The sequence below is a fragment of the Saccostrea cucullata genome, unplaced genomic scaffold, assembly GCF_032062105.1.
Source record: "Saccostrea cucullata isolate Sc308-1 unplaced genomic scaffold, CSIRO_AGI_Scuc_v1 ctg16468, whole genome shotgun sequence".
Taxonomy (NCBI): Eukaryota; Metazoa; Mollusca; class Bivalvia; order Ostreida; family Ostreidae; genus Saccostrea; species Saccostrea cuccullata.
Genome location: NW_026929810.1, coordinates 1 through 20479, shown reverse-complemented (window position 1 = coordinate 20479; position 20479 = coordinate 1).

Below are 20479 nucleotides of genomic sequence, written 5' to 3'. Positions count from 1 at the left end.
CTTAGTCGCTTTCACATGTTTAAGAAAACATATATACTCTGAATTCTCATGAATGTCAACACTGCATACGCTAGAAATAAGTTTTGAAAAATTTTAATTGACAAAGTAAACATTCAAGATAAGGACGGCGATGTGGTCTGATTGGATTCTTCCACCAGCTATATATTTTATGTTATACACAAAAAATACTTTTGGTATCCACTTGTGTATGGACAGTTAACTCGTGACTGTTTCAAAGGGTAGTGCAGCTGGTAAATACATGTACCATGTAGATACATAAATGAGGAGCAATGCATCTGGACTCTTAAAACTTCATTCTTTCGGGAGGGGGGGGGGGAGGTATACATCTTTGACCAACAGCGAACTAATTTATTCTCCGCATTTCATTTCTGGAATTATATTATTACATTCGGAATTTCCGGAATTTTTTTTCTTCGATCACCAGCTAGCTTGTTAAATAAAGGGGCTGATTATAAATTATACACGTATATGCATTTCATTTTAACACAGGAACGCTCAGAATTTTTTTGCGTTTTTTTTCGGGGGGGGGTGGATATGAATCTTGTCTACCAAGTTATTAAATAATTGATCAAAAAAAAAAAAAAAAAAAGAAAATCAGCTACACTTGAACAATATTATGTCAGTGATGTCCGAAACACATGATACTGATCTCAAATTTAACATCCATGTTCTTTTTTTTTTTTAACAAAGCATTTGATGTCAATGATTTGCCGGTATTGTTCAAAGATAATATTTTCAATTTTCAATTAAGAAAGTCTTCGGTCACAGTTTTTTTTTCCTGAACTTTACTCTTCCATAAATGTCGGAAAATAAAACATTACTATAGATTGTCAGTACACTATGTAACGTCGGAAATAAAAAGTAGAATATAAATAATTTTTACTGGAAAAAAGAATGCAGTCAAATTATTGAGATAATCTGTTTATTCTCCTGTGTGATCTATATGAACATTTATTTCGGTCAGAATTGTATATCTTTTACAAAAACACAATCAATTGTATATTTGTTACAAACACAATCAATTAATTTTCTCTGTCGTTAACTTGAATTTTTTAATACTATATTAATATCTTGGGATATCACAGAAGTACTGCATATAGTGAAAATTTGTATATCCACTACGGACAAACTCCTGATAGATCCTGAGTAATTGATTAATTTTTATTGTATGCCATGTTATAAATTTGACTTTTTCTGCAAGGAAAATGTCGAGTACTGATCGCTTTGTCCGAGGAGTTCTTGGACTCGTTTGTAAACTATTCTATTGTTTTTTTAAAAAATATGTAAAAATTCCATTACAAAGAAAAACTTCTTTTCGATGTTTTTATTTTCTTTTTATTTATTTATTGCAAATTCGCCTACAGACCCATATCTCCCAAGTTTTTCTTTATTGCTGAAGTGCTATTTTTTAGTAGCCCACATGTACCTGTAGGTGTAAAGTTTTTGCAATCTTCGCTATAGCCAAGGGGTTCCGATACGCTTCACATCTCCACCATGCACTAGAGTTTGGATCGGAAATCCTTGGCTAGCAAGGTTTAGATATATATTGCTATTTTAGACTGATTAATTCAATTCCGAGTCCCATGGCAGTATTTCATCCATATATCGGCCAAAATATTACTAAGAAGATGCGATTAGTAAATTTTATTACACGTATTGTAATAATTAAAATGTTTTCCATAGACAATGTGCTATTGTATTGTTCAATAGAAATTAAGCGGTATTCCAGCACTATTTCTTAATTAAAAAAAACCCTCTCGAACAGATAAATCAAGTTAAATGTGCTAAAAGCTACAAGTCCTTTTTGTCTTAAAAAATATAAATTATTTAAAAAAATTTCTCAAGGGATAATCATTTTCTTCTAGACCTAATTTCTATCTTTATTTATAATTGAAAGATTCTGCAAGTTTAGATAAAATGTAATGCATGTGACTGAAGAAATAAAAAAAGGGGATATCTGTCATTTAACGCGAGCATAAAAATGACACCCTGAATGGACACTCAAACAATTATTTTTGACGAAATTTTCGATTTAAATAGATTTAAAATTCATAATAAATTACTTGTAAGCTATGATAGGCCTAATATATCAAGTCTGTAAAAGTCCAAATAAAAGAATAATTTAAATACAGGATTAAATCATCATCAAAATACGTGAATTCAATTTGCAAATGATTGTACAAATATTAGGGTTATATATACGGCATCAGTTGCTTATTATACACCGTGTAAATGCATCCTCAAAAACACGTCTTTTCAGCACGTAATCGCAAGTGCGCTGCGGGGAAAAGGATAACGTCATAAAAAAATAATTTAATTCTGGTTGTAACGCTTTATTTGATTGGATAAAAAAACTATTTTATACTGTATAAAATAGGTTGTCTACGTCACAATGACTTGCGTCGGAAACGTATTTATCCGCCTGACGTTACATTCAAATTTTGTTAAGGAATGAATTTAATAGCTACCCATTTTATACGGTATAAACTGGGTTGGGGCAGTTTACGCTTTATAAACCGCGAAGCGGTTTATAAAAAAGCGTAAACTGTTCCAACCCAGTTTATACTGGGTTTGGGCAGTTTACGCTTTATAAACCGCGAAGCGGTTTATAAAAAAGCGTAAACTGTTCCAACCCAGTTTATACCGTATAAAATGGTTAGCTATTAAATTCATTGCTTATAATTTAATTTTCATTCAATTGATGTAAGAAAAAAAGATGATTGTTCCAATAAAATGACTTCAATTTGTACAAAATTTGAATGTAACGTCAGGCGGATTAATACGTTTTTGACGCACGTCATTGTGACGTAGGCAACCCATTTTATACAATATAAAGTAAATTTTTTATCCAATCAAATACAGCGTTACAACCAGAATTAAATTATTACAAATTGAAGCCATTTTGTTTGCACAATAATTGTTTTTTCTTACATTAAATGAATGAAAATTAAATTATAAGGAATGAATTTGATAGCTACCCATTTTATACGGTATAAACTGGGTCGGAACAGTTTACGCTTTTTTATAAACCGCTTTGCGGTTTATAAAGCGTAAAGTGTCCCAACCCAGTTTATACCGTATAAAATGGGTAGCTATGAAATTCATTCCTTAAGTAACAAATGTAATGCTACTATTACGTCACAGACAGCGCAAGGGGCAAAGAGTTAAACTTACGTCATTTTCCTGACGTCATATCAAACAAAGACGTCATGGCTTATGAATATATTCAGTGCTTTAAAGTAATTAGTCTGCAGATGTTCCCCTGTTTTAAAACATAATTACAGATGTATATATTTCTCCGTCTGAGCTTGAGTTGGGGGCAAATATTAGCCATTACCGCATAAAGTCCTCTAGAGGTAAGAACTGAAAAATTCCTCATCTGATGATTTTAGAGAACCCTGTTTGCTCTTCTCTAAAACTGTAATTAATTGGCCCTGAGAGCTTGTGTACTTTTCGTTGTGTTCGTATATTTCATCTTACTGAACAGATGCTCAATTTTATTAAAACAAATACTCACAGACATTGTGAGTGGAAAACGTCACTTATTCCAATATTAAAAATAAATCAATGTCAAGGAAGATTGTTGGAAACTTTAAACTGCCTCAAATGGAGAAAACTCTGATAACTATTATTTTGTCAAAAACAGAATTGTAGACATGCTCCACAACATATTTTTGGGTAAGATTATAAAAAACATATTGTCATCTTTTAAAATAGAGATTGACAATATTTTCTTACTCGATATATCCCAGTGAACTTAAAACAGAGATGTCACAGAGTGTGTTTAATTTGTTTCATATTGAGATGACAAAACACAACTTACAAATTAATTTTATAACACATGTGATGACCAGCTTTTCCTTCAATCGTCAACTTTCCTTTTTTGTGTAGATGGATCTTAAGTTAATCAAGTAACAGCTTTTCAAAAAGCTTGCCTAACTAATGCCATCAATATCTATAGAACCTATATGCATGATAAAGTTAAAAACGATACATTGGGGGACTAAAGTACTAAAGTACATTATGAAGATGTTGCACAAAACATCATGCAATGCATTCATTTTAAGTTGTATGATACTCATCAGAGCAATGGAAAAAGAACACATTTTATATAAAAAGAATATGTTGTTTGTATTTCAAATAAAAAATGAAATCATATACATGTCCCGCTGCAGATTCGAGCCCGCGACGTAAAGATAAACACTTCTGACACTCCGCGAGTATAAAAAAGGTTTAAGAGGATGAAGTAAATAAGGGAAAAAATAATGTAATTGATTAATGCTGGAAAGCATGGCTATATGTAAAGGTTACATAAATTATATTCACCTGCATACAGCATACAGCATAGGCTCTGAGGAAGACAGCTGAAAAATTTGATAACTACAAGAAATTGGGAATCGTTACGGTTATGACTGACATGCAAAATATCTTTAATAGTTTCTTGGGTATGCCAGAGCATCAACGATTGTTGGAAACGTGGGATAAATAAAGCTCTTATGCTTAAATGACCCAACAAACTTGACGGCGATATATGCATGAATGGCGACAGGCGCGGATTCAGGAAGTTTTTACCAGGGATTAGGGTTTCACATCAAAAATATTTGTATAAGCAAAAAAGTAATAAACTTTCTCAATCCTGAAATGTGAGAGGACACTTTCATAAGTCTACACTCTGTGAAGGACACCCCCCGAGAGGGGGAGGGGGGTTGTTATGATCAGATGTGTATTTGGCCAGTACATCCACTAAGAGGATTTTTGTTCGTTACGATTTCATTACTTTAAATGAAGTACCAACTTCTAACTCACTTCACAATATCACCGATATGTTTTTTCTTCAAAGCCCGACCAGGATGCCGACAAAAAAGAACATACTTTATATAAATCATGCATTTTTCATTTCCATTCAATAGAATAGTCCAGGAAAGGGGCACAGACACTTCCACGTGACATTTTGGCGCGAAATGATCGTGTCACCCCTTACCTAGAAGACAAAGGAACTAATCCAGTAGTACAGAAACGCAGAAAAAACATGTCCGTAAAAGAACTTGCATGAAAATTTTAGAGAGACGCAAATTTAGCGATTTGTCCTTAAAAATGGGTATTTTATTTTTAGCGAAAGGAATTTTAGCGATATTTAAAAAACTCAACACAATTTTGAAATTAATTTTTAGCGATGATCTCAGCGCCCTTGCAAATAATGCCAAGATTAAATCCTCGCTAAAAATTCTGCTTATACGGAGACTTGAGACTCCTCTAACTTATTCAGTTTAAAGTCATTCAGCAACAAAATACAAGATTTTATTTTTTCTCAAAGAGAAGTTTGTAAAAAAAAAATAGAATTTCCTCAATCAAGGATACAATATATAAATGGTGCCTGTTTTTTTCAATAACATTTGAAATTGACACCTTTCAGGGAAAACCATTGTCAACCGACGCGTCAGCGGAGGTTGATAATGGTTTTCCGAGGGGTGTCAATTTCAAATGTTACCCTCCAAAACAGGCACCATTTATTTTATTATACTGAATGTCTTATTGATTTAGGACGTCTGCAAAAATAAAACAGTCGATCGTCTTTACGTTCATGTATAGAAAGCTTTCACACTCACCGGTTCACTAATCTCCTTCTTGTTTGTTTGATACTCGAATTAGAGTCATTTATCATATAAAGTTTCGTTATTTCTGGCTCGCAAGCATGTTTCCTACACTCGCAAGCATGTATCGTCTGTCGTTTGTTGTTTTCAAGTAAGCTCTATAGGACGCAAGCTTTTATTGACGTCAAGTTAATTCCGGTTCATTCAAACGCGCAACTGACGTTTTGAGAATTCTACGGTGAACCGTACGCGCATAATTTCCACGCATGTGGCATTACCGTTGTGTTACCCGTTGCCACATGCGTTGCTAAGGCTCAGGGTAATCGAACGGATTGTTAACTGCGTCTAAACCAATCAGATTTTAGTATTTAACATGAAAGTATAATAATACAAAATGATAGGAAATCATGATAAGAGTTGGCATATACCATCACTGTAAATAAGAAGTGTGGCTCTACTGGCATACACTTATTCTAGACGTGGTGAATCTAGATGTGGATTCTCAAAATCTCCAACTTCTTCAGCTGATAAGGCCTCCAGATAACCAGAAATGGTTTACGTGTAAAACGAGGTTATTTTTGACAAACAATTTGATAAAACAAAAATTACAACACATTTAATATAAATTAATGGTCTATTTAAATCAATTATTGTTTATGTCTTTTGATAAATGTATATTGTCAAATATTTCAGTACTTTAAAAAATCAGGTACAGGGTCTATTCCAAACTTGTCAACAAGTGTGAGTTAATCTGAATTTCACAGGTAAACTTCGTGAAACGAAACATTACTTTATGACAAACTATAAAAGTAAACAAAACTAGATATGGATTATTCTATATTCAAGATATTCGACTTTTTAATGTTCTAGATGCTTTACTGCACTGGGCTAATCTCTTAAAACCGGCACTAGTTATGACATTGCCGTACAAGATTTGATGTCCGTACAGTATATCAAATAATGTCAATAGTCTTGCAAATAGAGCACACAGCTGTGCTTGAACGACCAAACAACCAGGTTTACACAAATCCATACGTGTGTTGTTTAACCATTCCGTCATTTAAGACATCACACCATCACACACATACACTCATATACCTTCACCCGCCCACTCCTTAATCACAATTAATAATCAACATTCCCTCCTTGCGGAATTGTAGAAATTAAGAACAACAATGAGGAAAGTATTATAATTGGTAAAAAGAATGATCTATATAAACTTAGAATGCAGCTAGCGTTGTTGTATGAATACTTCTATTTACATTTCATGGGGAGATGCTATTTTCTATAAAGAATTTTATGTAACTGTTGGTTCCGCACATTATTACAAACACAAATATTCTACACATTTGTTGCAATGTTGTCTCTGTCTTTTATGAATTGAACTTCATTTTTTGAGTAATTGTGTGATTAGAAACTGAAATTAGTGAGATATATATCTTGAATAGATGGTATCCGCTGATCCAATATATCAAAAAGGTATAACTTCTGTGTGGCTGACATATTGTCATGGCATCAGAACAAGTTTAAATATAATGAACACAGCGATTGAGGAATTGAGTTTCGCTGTTCTTCAAAATGATTGACCAGCAGATATTTCAAATCCATTCTTTGAATATTTCTGATGCCAGTTTTCTGATACTTTCTCTTTGTGAGTTACGCATATCTTGAAAAATATCTTCCATTGCATATCCATATTCAACCTTCTTTTCGTCTTCTATTGACAAATCTAGGAATTTATTCTCGTAAAAGCAAGCAGGAGCACCACCCCTCACAATTAAAACGACACTTGGTCGTTGTTGTCTTAATATGACGCCAGGTGAACCCGATGACCCTCTGTCAAAAGTTGTATGGAATAAGATTTTTCTCGGTGGATCACGAAGTTCTCTGTAATAGTCGACACCATCAGGAAAATTGTCCACACTCCACTGACTTAATCCTTCAATGTATTTGTCGACATCGTTATTCGGTTCAATAATTCCGGGATAAACTTCGCTGTCTTCTTTCATCTGTACACCACCAGGATGACCAATAAGATGTACCTCTGAAGGAAACTGTTGAATCGTACTGAATGAAGACAAGGGTGGAGGAAACCTGACGTCTGCAAGGTGATGCTTCCTCAGTTCCAGAATGGCAACATCAAATTCATCATGTACGTAATGAACAGATTGTTCAAAGTTGAAGGTATTTTTTTCTTCACGGTCTTGTAGGTAAAGCTTCCTCTCAAATTGTACAAAGATTCTGGAGTGGTCCATCAATTTTCGATGTTCTGTTAAAAATATTTTTCAATCAATCATTCATTTCATATCAAATACAAATCATGCAAAGATGGTTATATAAAGAATTCTCATATCAGATGCCATAGGAGATTTTGTTTGAAAAGTTAATATATTTTTTGTAGGAAATCAGGGCAAAGCATTGTAAAACAAGATGTGTTTGTGAAACACTATGCGCCCGTAAAGTAACAAAAAACTATTTTTAGCATATAGGTCAAGGTCACAAGGTCATTGATATTAATGTTATGTGAAAGAACGTTAGTAGTGGAGTATGCATATAAAATATGAAGTCTATATCTCCCATGCTTCGAAAGTTTGAAAAGGCTATGTTAAGCATGTTGGTCACAGTCACGGACAAAAGGTCATTGACCTTGGTGTTTTTTTTAAAGAACTTTATTGGCGGAGTATGCATACTAAATATGAAGTCTCTATATCTCAATGTTCAAAAGTTTTGGCGAAGGTTAAATTTTTTAGCAGACAGACAGGCAAACAGACAGGACAAAAACAATATTTACCTCGGATCTATCGATCCGGGCGCATTAAAATCAATGGTTTTTGAAACAATTATAATCGGCAGATACGTTGTAACTGTGTTGCATTACAAAACAAAAAGCATGCGGATTATACAGCTATTAATATAGGAACGTGCAAAAACATTTATTCTAATGAAAAATTTGATGTAAATCACAATACTATTATTCATACGAATTGAATCTCATGCCTTGAAAACTGAACGCCATACTGTTTAACCCCTGTTTTATTTTACGTTTGCCGTAACGTGCAGTACGTTGATACATTGATTATGAGGAAAATAATCAAAATTTTCTAAAGGCATTAAGATAAATTGTTATACCTTCAAATTTGTTCCGATACAGTAATACGAAAAAAAGACTAATATTTCTAAAGTTTTGCTGAGCAGGCACAAAAAATCGATGTTTGACCGCTGATTGAGATGTTGAACCGTTTACGTCACAGAATGGGCGGAACTCAATCCCATTTTCATTAGTTGGTGTTTAACAGTGACGGACCTGATGTTATGTCACGGATGACAGTTTAAAATACATGTTAAGGTATGTCAAAAAGTAAAATTAAAAGAAAAGTATAATAAAACTTTTATTGACTGAGTTCTCGGACCGATGTTGCGTTTTGTCGACCCTCAAACCAAACTAACGGGCTCGGGCATACAAATTGGTTCCTGGGTCCGATAAAACGCAAGTTTCCCTCGAACTCAGTCAATAAATGTATGATATATTTTTAGAAGTATGTATACCTCTACATATACATTGGTGCAAAAAAATCCAAACGAGTTTTACCAAAAAGATGATAAAAAGCAATCTCATAAATCCTTCAAACGATTTAAAACATGAGAAGGACAAAAATATTTCTGGAAATACAAAAACTTATATTGACTGCATAAAACGCATGCGCTAAGCGGTCCCATAGTATAAGGGGTCTGGCCGGCTGGGTCAACTGAGTGCACTTTTGGGGCTGAGGGGGATAGCTGGGTCAAGGGAGTGCAGCCCCTGGGGGATAGGTGGGTCAAGAGAGTGCAGCCCCTGGGGGGGATAGGCGGGTCAAGGGAGTGCAGATTAGGGGTTCTAAGGATAGCCGGGTCAATTCAGTACATATGTTGCATCATCTTTTTAGATCTATTGCATCATCTTTATATATCTATTGCATCATCTTTATATATCTATTGCATCATCTTTTTGATACTTGTTGCATCATCTTTTTAATACTTATTGCATCATCTTTTTGATACCTGTTGCATCATCTTTCAAACTGGATTTCCTCAAAACATTAACAAATAACACACAATAGAAACAAGAACATAGATTTTATTCAAGTGAAAAAATACAACAATTTACTTTTTCTTCTTGTGGCTGGACTCTCCTTTATTTTTTCTCCAGGTCTGCTTCCCTTCCTAGATCACGAAACCCTTTCAATTCAGATACATATGTTGCATCATCTTTTCTTTCTCTAGATCTATTGCATCATCTTTATATATCTATTGCATCATCTTTTATATTTTCTTCGGCCATTGCATCATCTTTTTATATTGTTGCATCATCTTTTATATACCTTTACTGTTGCATCATCTTTTTGTATCTGTTGCATCATCTTTATATACCTGTTGCATCATCTGTAAGGTGTGCCGTGTGCAAAACATACCATAGACTTACCTATGCATTGTGACGTCATCCACTGTATAAATACAGGTTTTCTCCTACTTTCAGCTCATTCTACAGTCAGAGCCAGCTCCTATTGGGGTCATGGATTCTACTAGAGAAAAACAGTTACATGCTCAGCGATTATTAGAATGGAAAAAAAGGGAAAGAGAATTAGAAGGAATTCTTGATGAAAATAAAGAGCGAGAATTAGAGCTTAGGAAAAGAAATGCGGTAAGATTACAGAGAAGAGCTCTACAAGAAAAACAACGACAACAACAACTACAACAACAACGACAACGACAACTACGGGAGAGAGAATCAAATCAAATTCTTGATGAAAATAAAGAGCGAGAATTAAAGCTTCGGAAAAGAAATGCCATACTATTACAGAGAAGAGCTCAACTAGAAAAACAACGACAGCAACAGCAAAGGACAAGGGCGCATGAGGGGTCAAAGTTACCTATTCATTCACCACCCAAACCCAAGGCCATATCCCAGTATTATCGAGTCAAAGTGAATGAAAGGGTGCACTCTAAAAAATTTAAAGCTCAACAGGATTTTTACACTGTGATTTTTAAGGAGTTTCCAGAGGAAGAAAACAGAACATTTGTTCGGCGATTATTCAGAGACATGTTACAAACTTTCAAATCGAAAATGCAGTGTAATCCTAACGATTACCTCCGCCTGAACATACGCCACAAATCTCTGGAATCAGAGATTTGGTACGAGTTTACGCAATGTAAACATTTTAACGAGGACGTCATTTTAGACAAGATTGAAGCCGTGCAACAATCCAGAAAGGAGTTCAAACTGGGCGACGGGGGCATGGAATTCGATATGTTTCGGGTCAAGTATCCCGAGGGAAGTGGTGGCCAGAAAACCAAACATCTACACGTGAATAAGGAGACTTTTAAGAAAAATAAACGAGCCATCGTTCGGATCGTCAATCCCCATGATGAATTTTGTTTAGCTAGAGCCATCGTCGTGACTCGATTACACAGTCAGAAACCGGAACATCCAGACCCCGAATGGGAAAAACAATGGCGCCGTATGCGGAAAGGCGATAAGGAATCCTTAGACCAGAAACGAGAAGCCATAGCCCTCATGGAACAGGCCGAGTGTGATATTACTCGAGCTTGTGGAGCCCTAGAGTGGCCGAAATTACAACAGGTGTTAGCTCCTCAGTATCGTCTGAAAATATTTCAGTTCAAGTCTAATTCGACTAAACTCACCTTAGAGCGCATCTTCAAAGGCTGGGGAGACGGAACTTGTTTGAACATATTGTTAGACGACCATCATTACGATGCCATCATATCCATGCCGGGAGTAACGGGGAACCAATATTACTGTGATCATTGCGACGTGGGGTACAGGAATGTCACAGACCATCGCTCCAAATGCCCTCATCGCTGTACCTTTTGTTTAGGACATCACCCTAATTGTCCCGATGAAGGGATCAAGATTAAATGCCAGGAATGCCATGGAATGTTTAAGAACAGGACCTGCTACGAAAATCATTTAAAACCCCATAGTAAGAAGACCACCACTACTGTCTGCAATTTAATGGAACAATGCGAGAAGTGTCAGTCTTGGATACCTAAGAAATTATTCCCTCATCACAAGTGCGGAGGACAGAAACAGTGTAAGATCTGTAAGAAAATCGTCGATACCGATCATCAGTGCTACGTACAACAGAAACCCAAGAAGAAGAAGAAGGGGAAAGGGACCTTAGAGTTTTACATCTATTTCGATTTCGAATGCACTCAGGAAACCGGCATTCACATCCCTAATCTGTGTGTGGCACACCGCGTCTGTCAACATTGCAGTCACTTACCCATAGACCAACCCTGTCCTCATTGTCAACACATGGGACCCCGTCAGCACCTATTTCAAGGACCAGACACCTTAAAGAAGTTCATGGACTGGTTATTACAACCCACTACAGGTACTAAGAATTCCACTTTAGTACACGACGAGGCCATCGTCATCGCCCATAACTTCAAAGGCTACGACGGACAGTTCATTTTGAATCACCTGGTGCATTCCTCTTGCCTGAAACCTAACGTCATCATGACCGGCAGTAAGATCTTATACATGGAAATATGCGGACTGAAATTCATCGACTCGTATAGTTTCTTACCGTTTGCATTAGCCAAGATGCCCTCCGCTTTCGGATTCGACGAATTGAAGAAAGGCTATTTCCCCCACTTTTTCAATACGGAACAGAACCAGAATTACGTAGGACCTTATCCACCGGCAGCTTTCTACAAACCGGACGAAATGTCTACCAGTGGACGAAAAGCTTTTTTTGAATGGTACGACCAACAGAGGGGAAAAGTGTTTGATTTCCAGAAAGAGTTTGTAGGGTATTGTGTCTCGGACGTCGACATTTTACGCCGATGCTGTGCACAGTTTAGAGCCACCCTCAAGAGTTTGGTCAATGTGGACCCTTTCCAGGAATCCATCACTTTTGCCAGTGCTGCTAATTTAGCCTACCGTCGACAATTCATGCCTGAAGACACCATAGCCATCATTCCCAACCTCGGGTATCAACCGGCACGACAATATTCGGCTAAAGCCTGTCGGTGGCTCACCTGGATGAGTCAACAGACCGGATGTCACATACAACATGCCAGAAACGGGGGCGAAGTCCAGATCGGAAATTATACCGTCGACGGATACCAGGAAGCGACTCGCACCGTCTACGAATTTTACGGGTGCTATTGGCACGGATGCCCCACCTGCTATCCCAGTTTACAGACCGAAACTCATCCTCATCGGACCCAATTTACTTACCAGCAATTACACGAAGAAACCCTCAGAAGGACTGGCGATTTAGAAGACATGGGGTATACCGTCCGTAGTATCTGGGAGCACGATTTCGATCAGCAAGTGCAAAAAGATGAGAATTTACAGCAATTTGTAGGAAACCTGGACATTCCGGATCCTTTGAAACCTCGAGAAGCCCTGTACGGAGGTCGGACCAATGCCACCCGATTATATTGTGAGGAAGGGGACATGAGATACGTGGACGTTTGTTCCCTATACCCTTACGTGTTGAAACACAAGCCTTTTCCCGTAGGGCATCCCGAGATCATCACAGACGAGTTCCAGGACGTGAGAAATTATTTCGGTCTCATTCACTGTCGGGTCTTACCTCCCCGAGACCTCTATCACCCCGTATTACCTTATCGGACGGGAGGCAAGTTATTATTTCCCTTATGTCGCACGTGTGCCGAACGACAGGACTCTACGTCTCAAGATCGATGTCCACACACCGACCGGGAACGTAGTCTCACGGGTACTTGGGTGACGACCGAATTACATAAAGCCCTAGACATGGGATATACCTTAGATCGAATCTACGAAGTATGGCATTTTAAAGAAAGCAGACAAGATTTATTCAGATCTTACATCGATACCTTCCTCAAGATCAAACAGGAAGCGTCCGGATTTCCCCCCGACTGTAAGACCTCAGAACAAGAACAAGATTACATTCGACAAGTGTTATACAAAGAAGGATTCATGATGGACATTCTCAGTATCGAGAAGAATCCAGTGAGAAGAACCATTGCTAAACTCTTTTTAAATTGTCTGTGGGGAAAATTTGCTCAACGGTTGTTATTACCCAAAACCAGATACTTGGACGAAGAAGAGGAATTACAACAACTCTTACAAGATTCGACTCTCGACATCAAGGGCATGCAACTCTTAGTCAATAAAGAGAACCCCAATGAAGACAAGATGCTAGTGAATTATCAAGACAAACAGGAATTCGTCGAAGAATGTCCCTTTGGAAACGTGGTCCTGGCTTGTTTTACTACCGCGCATGCCCGCTTACACCTCTACGAGACTTTACAACCTTTAGGAGATCGGGTCCTTTATTTCGATACGGACAGTATCATTTACCAACATATAGAAGGAGCTTTTAATCCTACCTTGGGCAATAGTTTAGGAGAATGGACAGACGAATTAGACGGGGATCACATCACAAAATTCATGTCGGCAGGCCCTAAAAATTATGGTTACCGGACGGCCAAAGGAACCGAGGTTCGTAAAGTCAAAGGAATCACTCTCAACCATCGTACCTCCCAGATCGTGTCACTAGAGACTTTAGAAAAAATGCTCAAAGGAGAAATAGAGGAAGTCACAGTCCCTTATCCCGACAAAATCCAGAGGACCCGTGATCATGAGCTCGTGACCAAACCATTAGAGAAAAAGTATAGAATTGTATATGATAAGAGACAATTGTTACCTTCTTATAACACTTTACCTTATGGTTATTGATATGTTGATATGTTTGTTTGTTTGTTATTACAAATAAAAAATTGAATTGTTTTTATGTGTTGTTGTTTTTCTTCTTCTCTATAAAAAGGGGAGCAATACAAATCAAAAGTTCAGTCATGACTGAGAAATTGTTAGATCAACCCATGCGTTATCCCCAGTATGCTCGGCTCTCAAAGAGAGAAGCTACTTTTGAGCAGGGATGGCCAGAACCTCTCTCAGGAAAAATACCAGACCTAGCTCGAGCCGGGCTTTACTACAGGGGAGTGAAAGATAGCGCTACCTGTTTTCATTGTGGATTTACTTTTTCTAATTGGGATCCCGAGGACGATCCTTGTGTAGAACATGCTTATTGGAACCCCAATTGTCCTTACATCAATCTGTATAAAGGACGAGGGTGGGTGATGAATGTGTTTATTACGTGTTTAGATCAGCAGGGATATAAACCTTTACCTGAGATCAAACCTCTACTGAACCCACAACCAGACGTCCAGGCTCGAGGAAAATGTCACATTTGTTTAGACGAGGAATTACAAATCGTTTTTCTACCTTGCGGACACGTATGCTGCTGTGCTTTGTGTGCTCCTTCCTTTCAGTTTTGCCCCATCTGTCGAGCCGAGATTCAACAGTCCAAACGGATATTTCTGTGTTAACTATAAATAAAAAGACAGAACCCAAATTTGGTGTTTTCTATTGTTAAAGCAATCAGACCTAGATTTTTTTTTTTTTTTTTACCACACTCAGTGATAAAAGAATGAGATTATTGAATTATTCCTAATTCAAAATTCTCTATTGGTTTTTTCCTCTGCAAGTTAAAAAATAATTACACCTGAGAGTCTATATAAAAGGGAGACCTACAAAACCAACAGATCATTTCTGATCTGAGTGAGGGACAGAGCACACATCATGGAATTTTTAAGCTCAGAGTATCGTTGGAAAATAGTAGAACCTGAAGGGACTAGTTTAAAGGGAGAATGGATGAAAAACAAAGAGACATGTATTCAAGATTTCTTTGCTCAAAATCCAGGACAAAGAGGTCTCAATGAAATCTACCTGTATAAGAGATTCAAGTTACCAGAGCGCCAAAGAAGCAATCAGATGCTCTTAATAGGACCCAGTTCACCTAAATATGAAGAATTTAAATGGAAAGTCAATTACGTCTTGGCTCACCGAAGAGAGGGACCTGAAAGCACTTTGATTCAAGGAAAATGGATGAAAAAAGCTGGAGATTGTATAAAAGACTATGGCAAGAAAGTGATCGTAAAAGGATACGATATCATGGACTGTGCTTGTGAAACAGAATATTTGTACATGAGGAGACCTTTTCCCATACAAAAAGAACTGAAGAAAAGTTTTGAATGTTTGTTATTATAATGATGTTCTTGTTCTTGTTATGAATCAATAAAATAAAAAAGAAAAAAAACCAAAAATTCTAGTGTTGTTATTTTTTCCTATATACATATGATGCAACAGGTATCAAAAAGATGATGCAATAGATATATAAATATGATGCAATAGATCTATAAAGATGATGCAATAGATATCAAAAAGATGATGCAATAGATATATAAAGATGATGCAACAGGTATAAAAAGATGATGCAACAGATCTAAAAGATGATGCAACAGTAAAGGTATATAAAGCGGAGCTGGGAGTACCCTGCGCTCATTGTACCCAATTTTGAAAAAAGGACACGGATCAAGTCAGACGTGTTTTTTGTTTCAAAGATGCACTATCGTTGGTATTGTGAGAGTCCCTTCACACAGTTCATGTACATGCAAGGAGGATGGATGAAAACTAAAATAGGAGCCATCATGGATTTCTTTGAAAATCATCCTGGCTATTCCCTGGAGAATGTGTGGTTGGAAAAAAGACTGAAAATCCCACCTCTTAGAGGATCTAGAGTGAGGGTGAAAATCAACCAACATTATCAGCAATACAAATGGGTTACCTGTACTCAAAGGAATTGTCTGACACCCATCAACACCATTCAGAATGAAAGTTCATGGTACTCGGACATTGGAGATTGTCTGAAATATTACTTCAAAATGGAGAAAAAAGGACTGACGTTTCCACGTTACTGTCCTACAGAGTACGTGTATTGTCGCATTCCTTTTTCCCAGATTAAAGACTCGATGGAAAACAAAGGACTTTTGTTGACTCGAGTGATTGAGGACCGATCATCAGAAGACGAAGAAGAAGAAATAGAAGTGTAAATCATTGAATAAAATGTTTGATTTTTTTTTAAAAAGTGTTGTTATAAATAGAAGGGGTCAGAGGTCCTTTATTTTTGTTGCTAAAGTATCTCACTGATCAATTTAAACAGGTATAATTTTTTACTTCTTCAATTTTAAGGTATAAGGTCAAAAGGATTCAATTTCACATGAACACAGTTCAAAGAAAATAAGTCTGTCTAACATACAACAGGAAAAAAAGCCATAAGTTTTTTCTAAAAGGTGCTGTTTTTATTGAGATTGTGCTAGTGGTTACAGAAAACTTAAGGAGAGGATACCCCCCTCTTTTTATTTATTTATTCAATTGGACAAAAAAAACCCACATGTGGTACAAGTCAAACATATCCCGTACGAAATTCAGAGACGTATTACGCCTGGATTTTTTGCAAATCCTGGCGTACATGAGACGTATTCTTAAAAATACAGTTCATTTTCAGGCGTACACGTATTTTTGCCAGAAATACGTCTCCTTTTTTCCAGGCGTAAATTCTAAATCCGGGCGTATTTTCTACTTAGTCTCTTTGGCACAAGGAAATTAAAACTTAGAAAATTTCAAAAGGCGTATTTTTTAAAATTCGGGTGGATTTTTCAACTTAGCCAAAAAAAACTTATCAACTCATTCTCTTTTTTTTAAAGTATTGAGTTGCATAAGAAACATTTTTATTATATCATATAACTTAAACAAAAAAAACCCAATGTATTGCATGATTGTATACATTACAATATTGCATTTAGTTTGTTGTATTAAATATCAAAGCAATTATTTTTCATAAATTAAACTGATTTTTTCTTTTAGAACTTTTTTTTTAGAACATTATCCCATGGACCTAAAATTTTGTCATTCCCATTTTTTTTCAAAAAATTGATATTATTTTTCTTAACACAAATGATTTCTATAAGTGTAAAGTAGATAGTATATTTTTTGAACTTCATGCATGATTAATTGTTTAGTCAGGCTATAAACATACATGTTATTACAATTAAATGTTTTTCTTATAAAATGATTTATATTTGGTATATTTAGATACTCTGTTACATTACCATCAACTTTCACTTCCCTAGCCTAACCTGCTGGGATTGTGCTAATTACTTACAGATGTGTTGAGCATGTTTAGGAACGACTTATCTGTGATGTTGTAAACCTAAGAACGGCTTATCAATTTATATCCGGTTTGTGTACAGCAGTTCTATTTCCCACCCTAGTATCTTTTTAATTCATGTAATGAATACACCTTGTTTATACATTGATGGAATTTTATTTTTATGTTCTAGCTGTAAACAAAACAGCATTTTTCTTCAAAATTACAAATTGTACTGAGTAGAACTTCCAGAAATCATAAAAGAGTTTAGCTAACTAGGGGGTTGTAAATAACAGCATCTGCATCCAAGTATTTGCGCCAATTTTAAACCACTAGGCAGGTCATGCCAAGAACAATGAGATTAGAGAAAGCCACAACAAAGCACAGATGGTGTAGAAGAGGTAAATATTTTGAAAACATAGCTTAACATTGAAACTTTTTATCTATGAAAATAAAAGACAGCTGCATTTGCTTTTGATTTGCAGAGCCAGATGTTAATGATTGAAAATTGGGTCAGTAGTATTTTGAATTACATAAATTATTCTTTTTCCAGAAAATGATTTACACCTAAATCCTTATCACAGTAGGAAAATTGATTGAATGATGAAATGGTCATAAGAGGAGGAGAAAAGATCTTGCAATATTAAGAGCTGACCAGCAGCATAGCTTTCCATAAATGCAATAATGCCAGTGAACTGTAGCCATTGGAAGATTGCATCAGGAAGATGACTGTTTGCAATGCCAGTTATAAAGCATTCAAACTTCTTTTTGTGAATATTTCAATCTATGAAAATGTGATTGGGAAATGTGATGTGAAACGTGAATGACAGAACTGCTCGTGATTTGCATCTTTTATGCCAATTTAGGAGTAAAAAGAATGGCAGGAGTACTCGGCATGATTCTCAAAACTGTGATTCACTGTGATTATTGGAATGTTTCAACTGTTTACTATAAAACTCAGCCTTGGATATTAAAATGCTGTGAAACAGTTAATATATTCTAACATGTAACTGTGCTTTGAAAAAGTAAATGTAAGATTATGATTTTTTAAATTTTAATGACAATCCTTTACTAATGAATCTCATTCACATTTTATCACTCTGAAAAATATTAAGAAAATAAAAGTGATGTATGCTTAGCTTAATTTGTCTAATCTTTTTTAGCATATGTAGTCAAAAATCTTTGTACTGAAGTTGATTGTACATTTATATTCATGCTATAGTTGTAGCTCCCATTGCTGTAATATAATTAATATTTAATTCAAATCTATTTAAAGCAGGCGTATTTTTTGTACAGGCGTATTTTTTTGTACGGGCGTATTCTTTTATACGGGCGTATTTATTTTGCAGGCGTATTTTTAAGGGTATGCTTGAAATCTAGGCGTAATTCTATTTTTAAAATTTCCAGACGTATTTTGAATTTCCAGGCGTACTCATTTGCATATTTCGGCCAAAAATACGGGAGGATTACGCCTCATGTACGCCTGTATTTTACATTATACGCCTGGTTTTATATATTCATTTCAATAGAGATTTCCACAAGGATTTTTAGATTAAAATACGCCTGGATTTTTTAAAAAATACGTGACTTAAATTTCGTACGGGATAGTAAACAAAAATAAGATTAAGAATGCAAACCTGCATGGCTTTTCAGTTTCACTCCTGTTTATGTATGGCTGAGGTTTATATATATTATTCCATTATTAATGCTTTGCCATAAAAAATGCATTCAGTTGTATGCAGTTCACTTATTAAAGCCTGGTAATCAAAAGGAAAAAATTTAAATGTTCAAATTAAAAAAAAAAGAAACTTTTAGAAAAAAAATTAATTTTATTAATTGAATTCAATTTTATAATTTTAAAACTTTAAAATACAGGTTTTCCTTGGACAAAAAGAAAGGGATTCAACCCCCTTCCCTCCCCTCTACCCTTGGGTGTTGGGTGAGGCTAACTTTACACCATACTTTTTTTCTTCTTTTGTCTTCACCATCCCTTATAACAGAAATTCTTCAAAATTGCATGAGGAATTTCATGAGTTTAACTTATGATAAGAGCATTTTCTTAGGTTAACAAGTGTATGGATGATAGCCAATGCTGAATCATTATATATTTGATATTTATAGATATTCAAGAGTGTATGATATTGAAACTTTAAATATGTATAGGTCAGGCAATTTTTGAAATTTTGATCATCAGAAAATTATATTTGACTGTATTAAAACCAGTATTTATAGATAAACATTAAGAAGATTACACAAACACTGTAAATCATTCAAAAAATAATAAAACATAAAAAATAAAATGTGTTTTATTTTTTTTAAATGTAAACTGATATATTTCAATAAAAACCACACATATAGACTTTCCCAAATTCCAATAAAGTAAATATCCATACCTTTTAAACTAAACACATTCTATTCATCTTAAATATTCACGCAGAATAAAAGGTGAATTCCCAGAACTCTTACTAATCTCTTCTCCAATGTTGAGTGAATGTGCTCAAGTACGACTTAATTTTCTATGTAAAGAAGGCCGCCATGATGAATCTCCGCAAGATTTTACCCCAGTGAAAAAGGCTTGTAATTTACCCTGTAGGTCTTTTAAAGTTGTTTCACATTGTTTATGATTGTGATTATGTTATCGCTCACCTATATGTTTAATGTCAGCTATGCTAAATAATCCATTTCTGTGTAATTTGAGAAAATGGTTTTGACATGTGGTTAAAGTATGGCGTGCTATTCATGTTATCATTTAAAAAGTCGATCCTCAAATAAAATCTGTCTTAAAAAAAAAAAATACATTTTACGAATGACATTTAATATGAT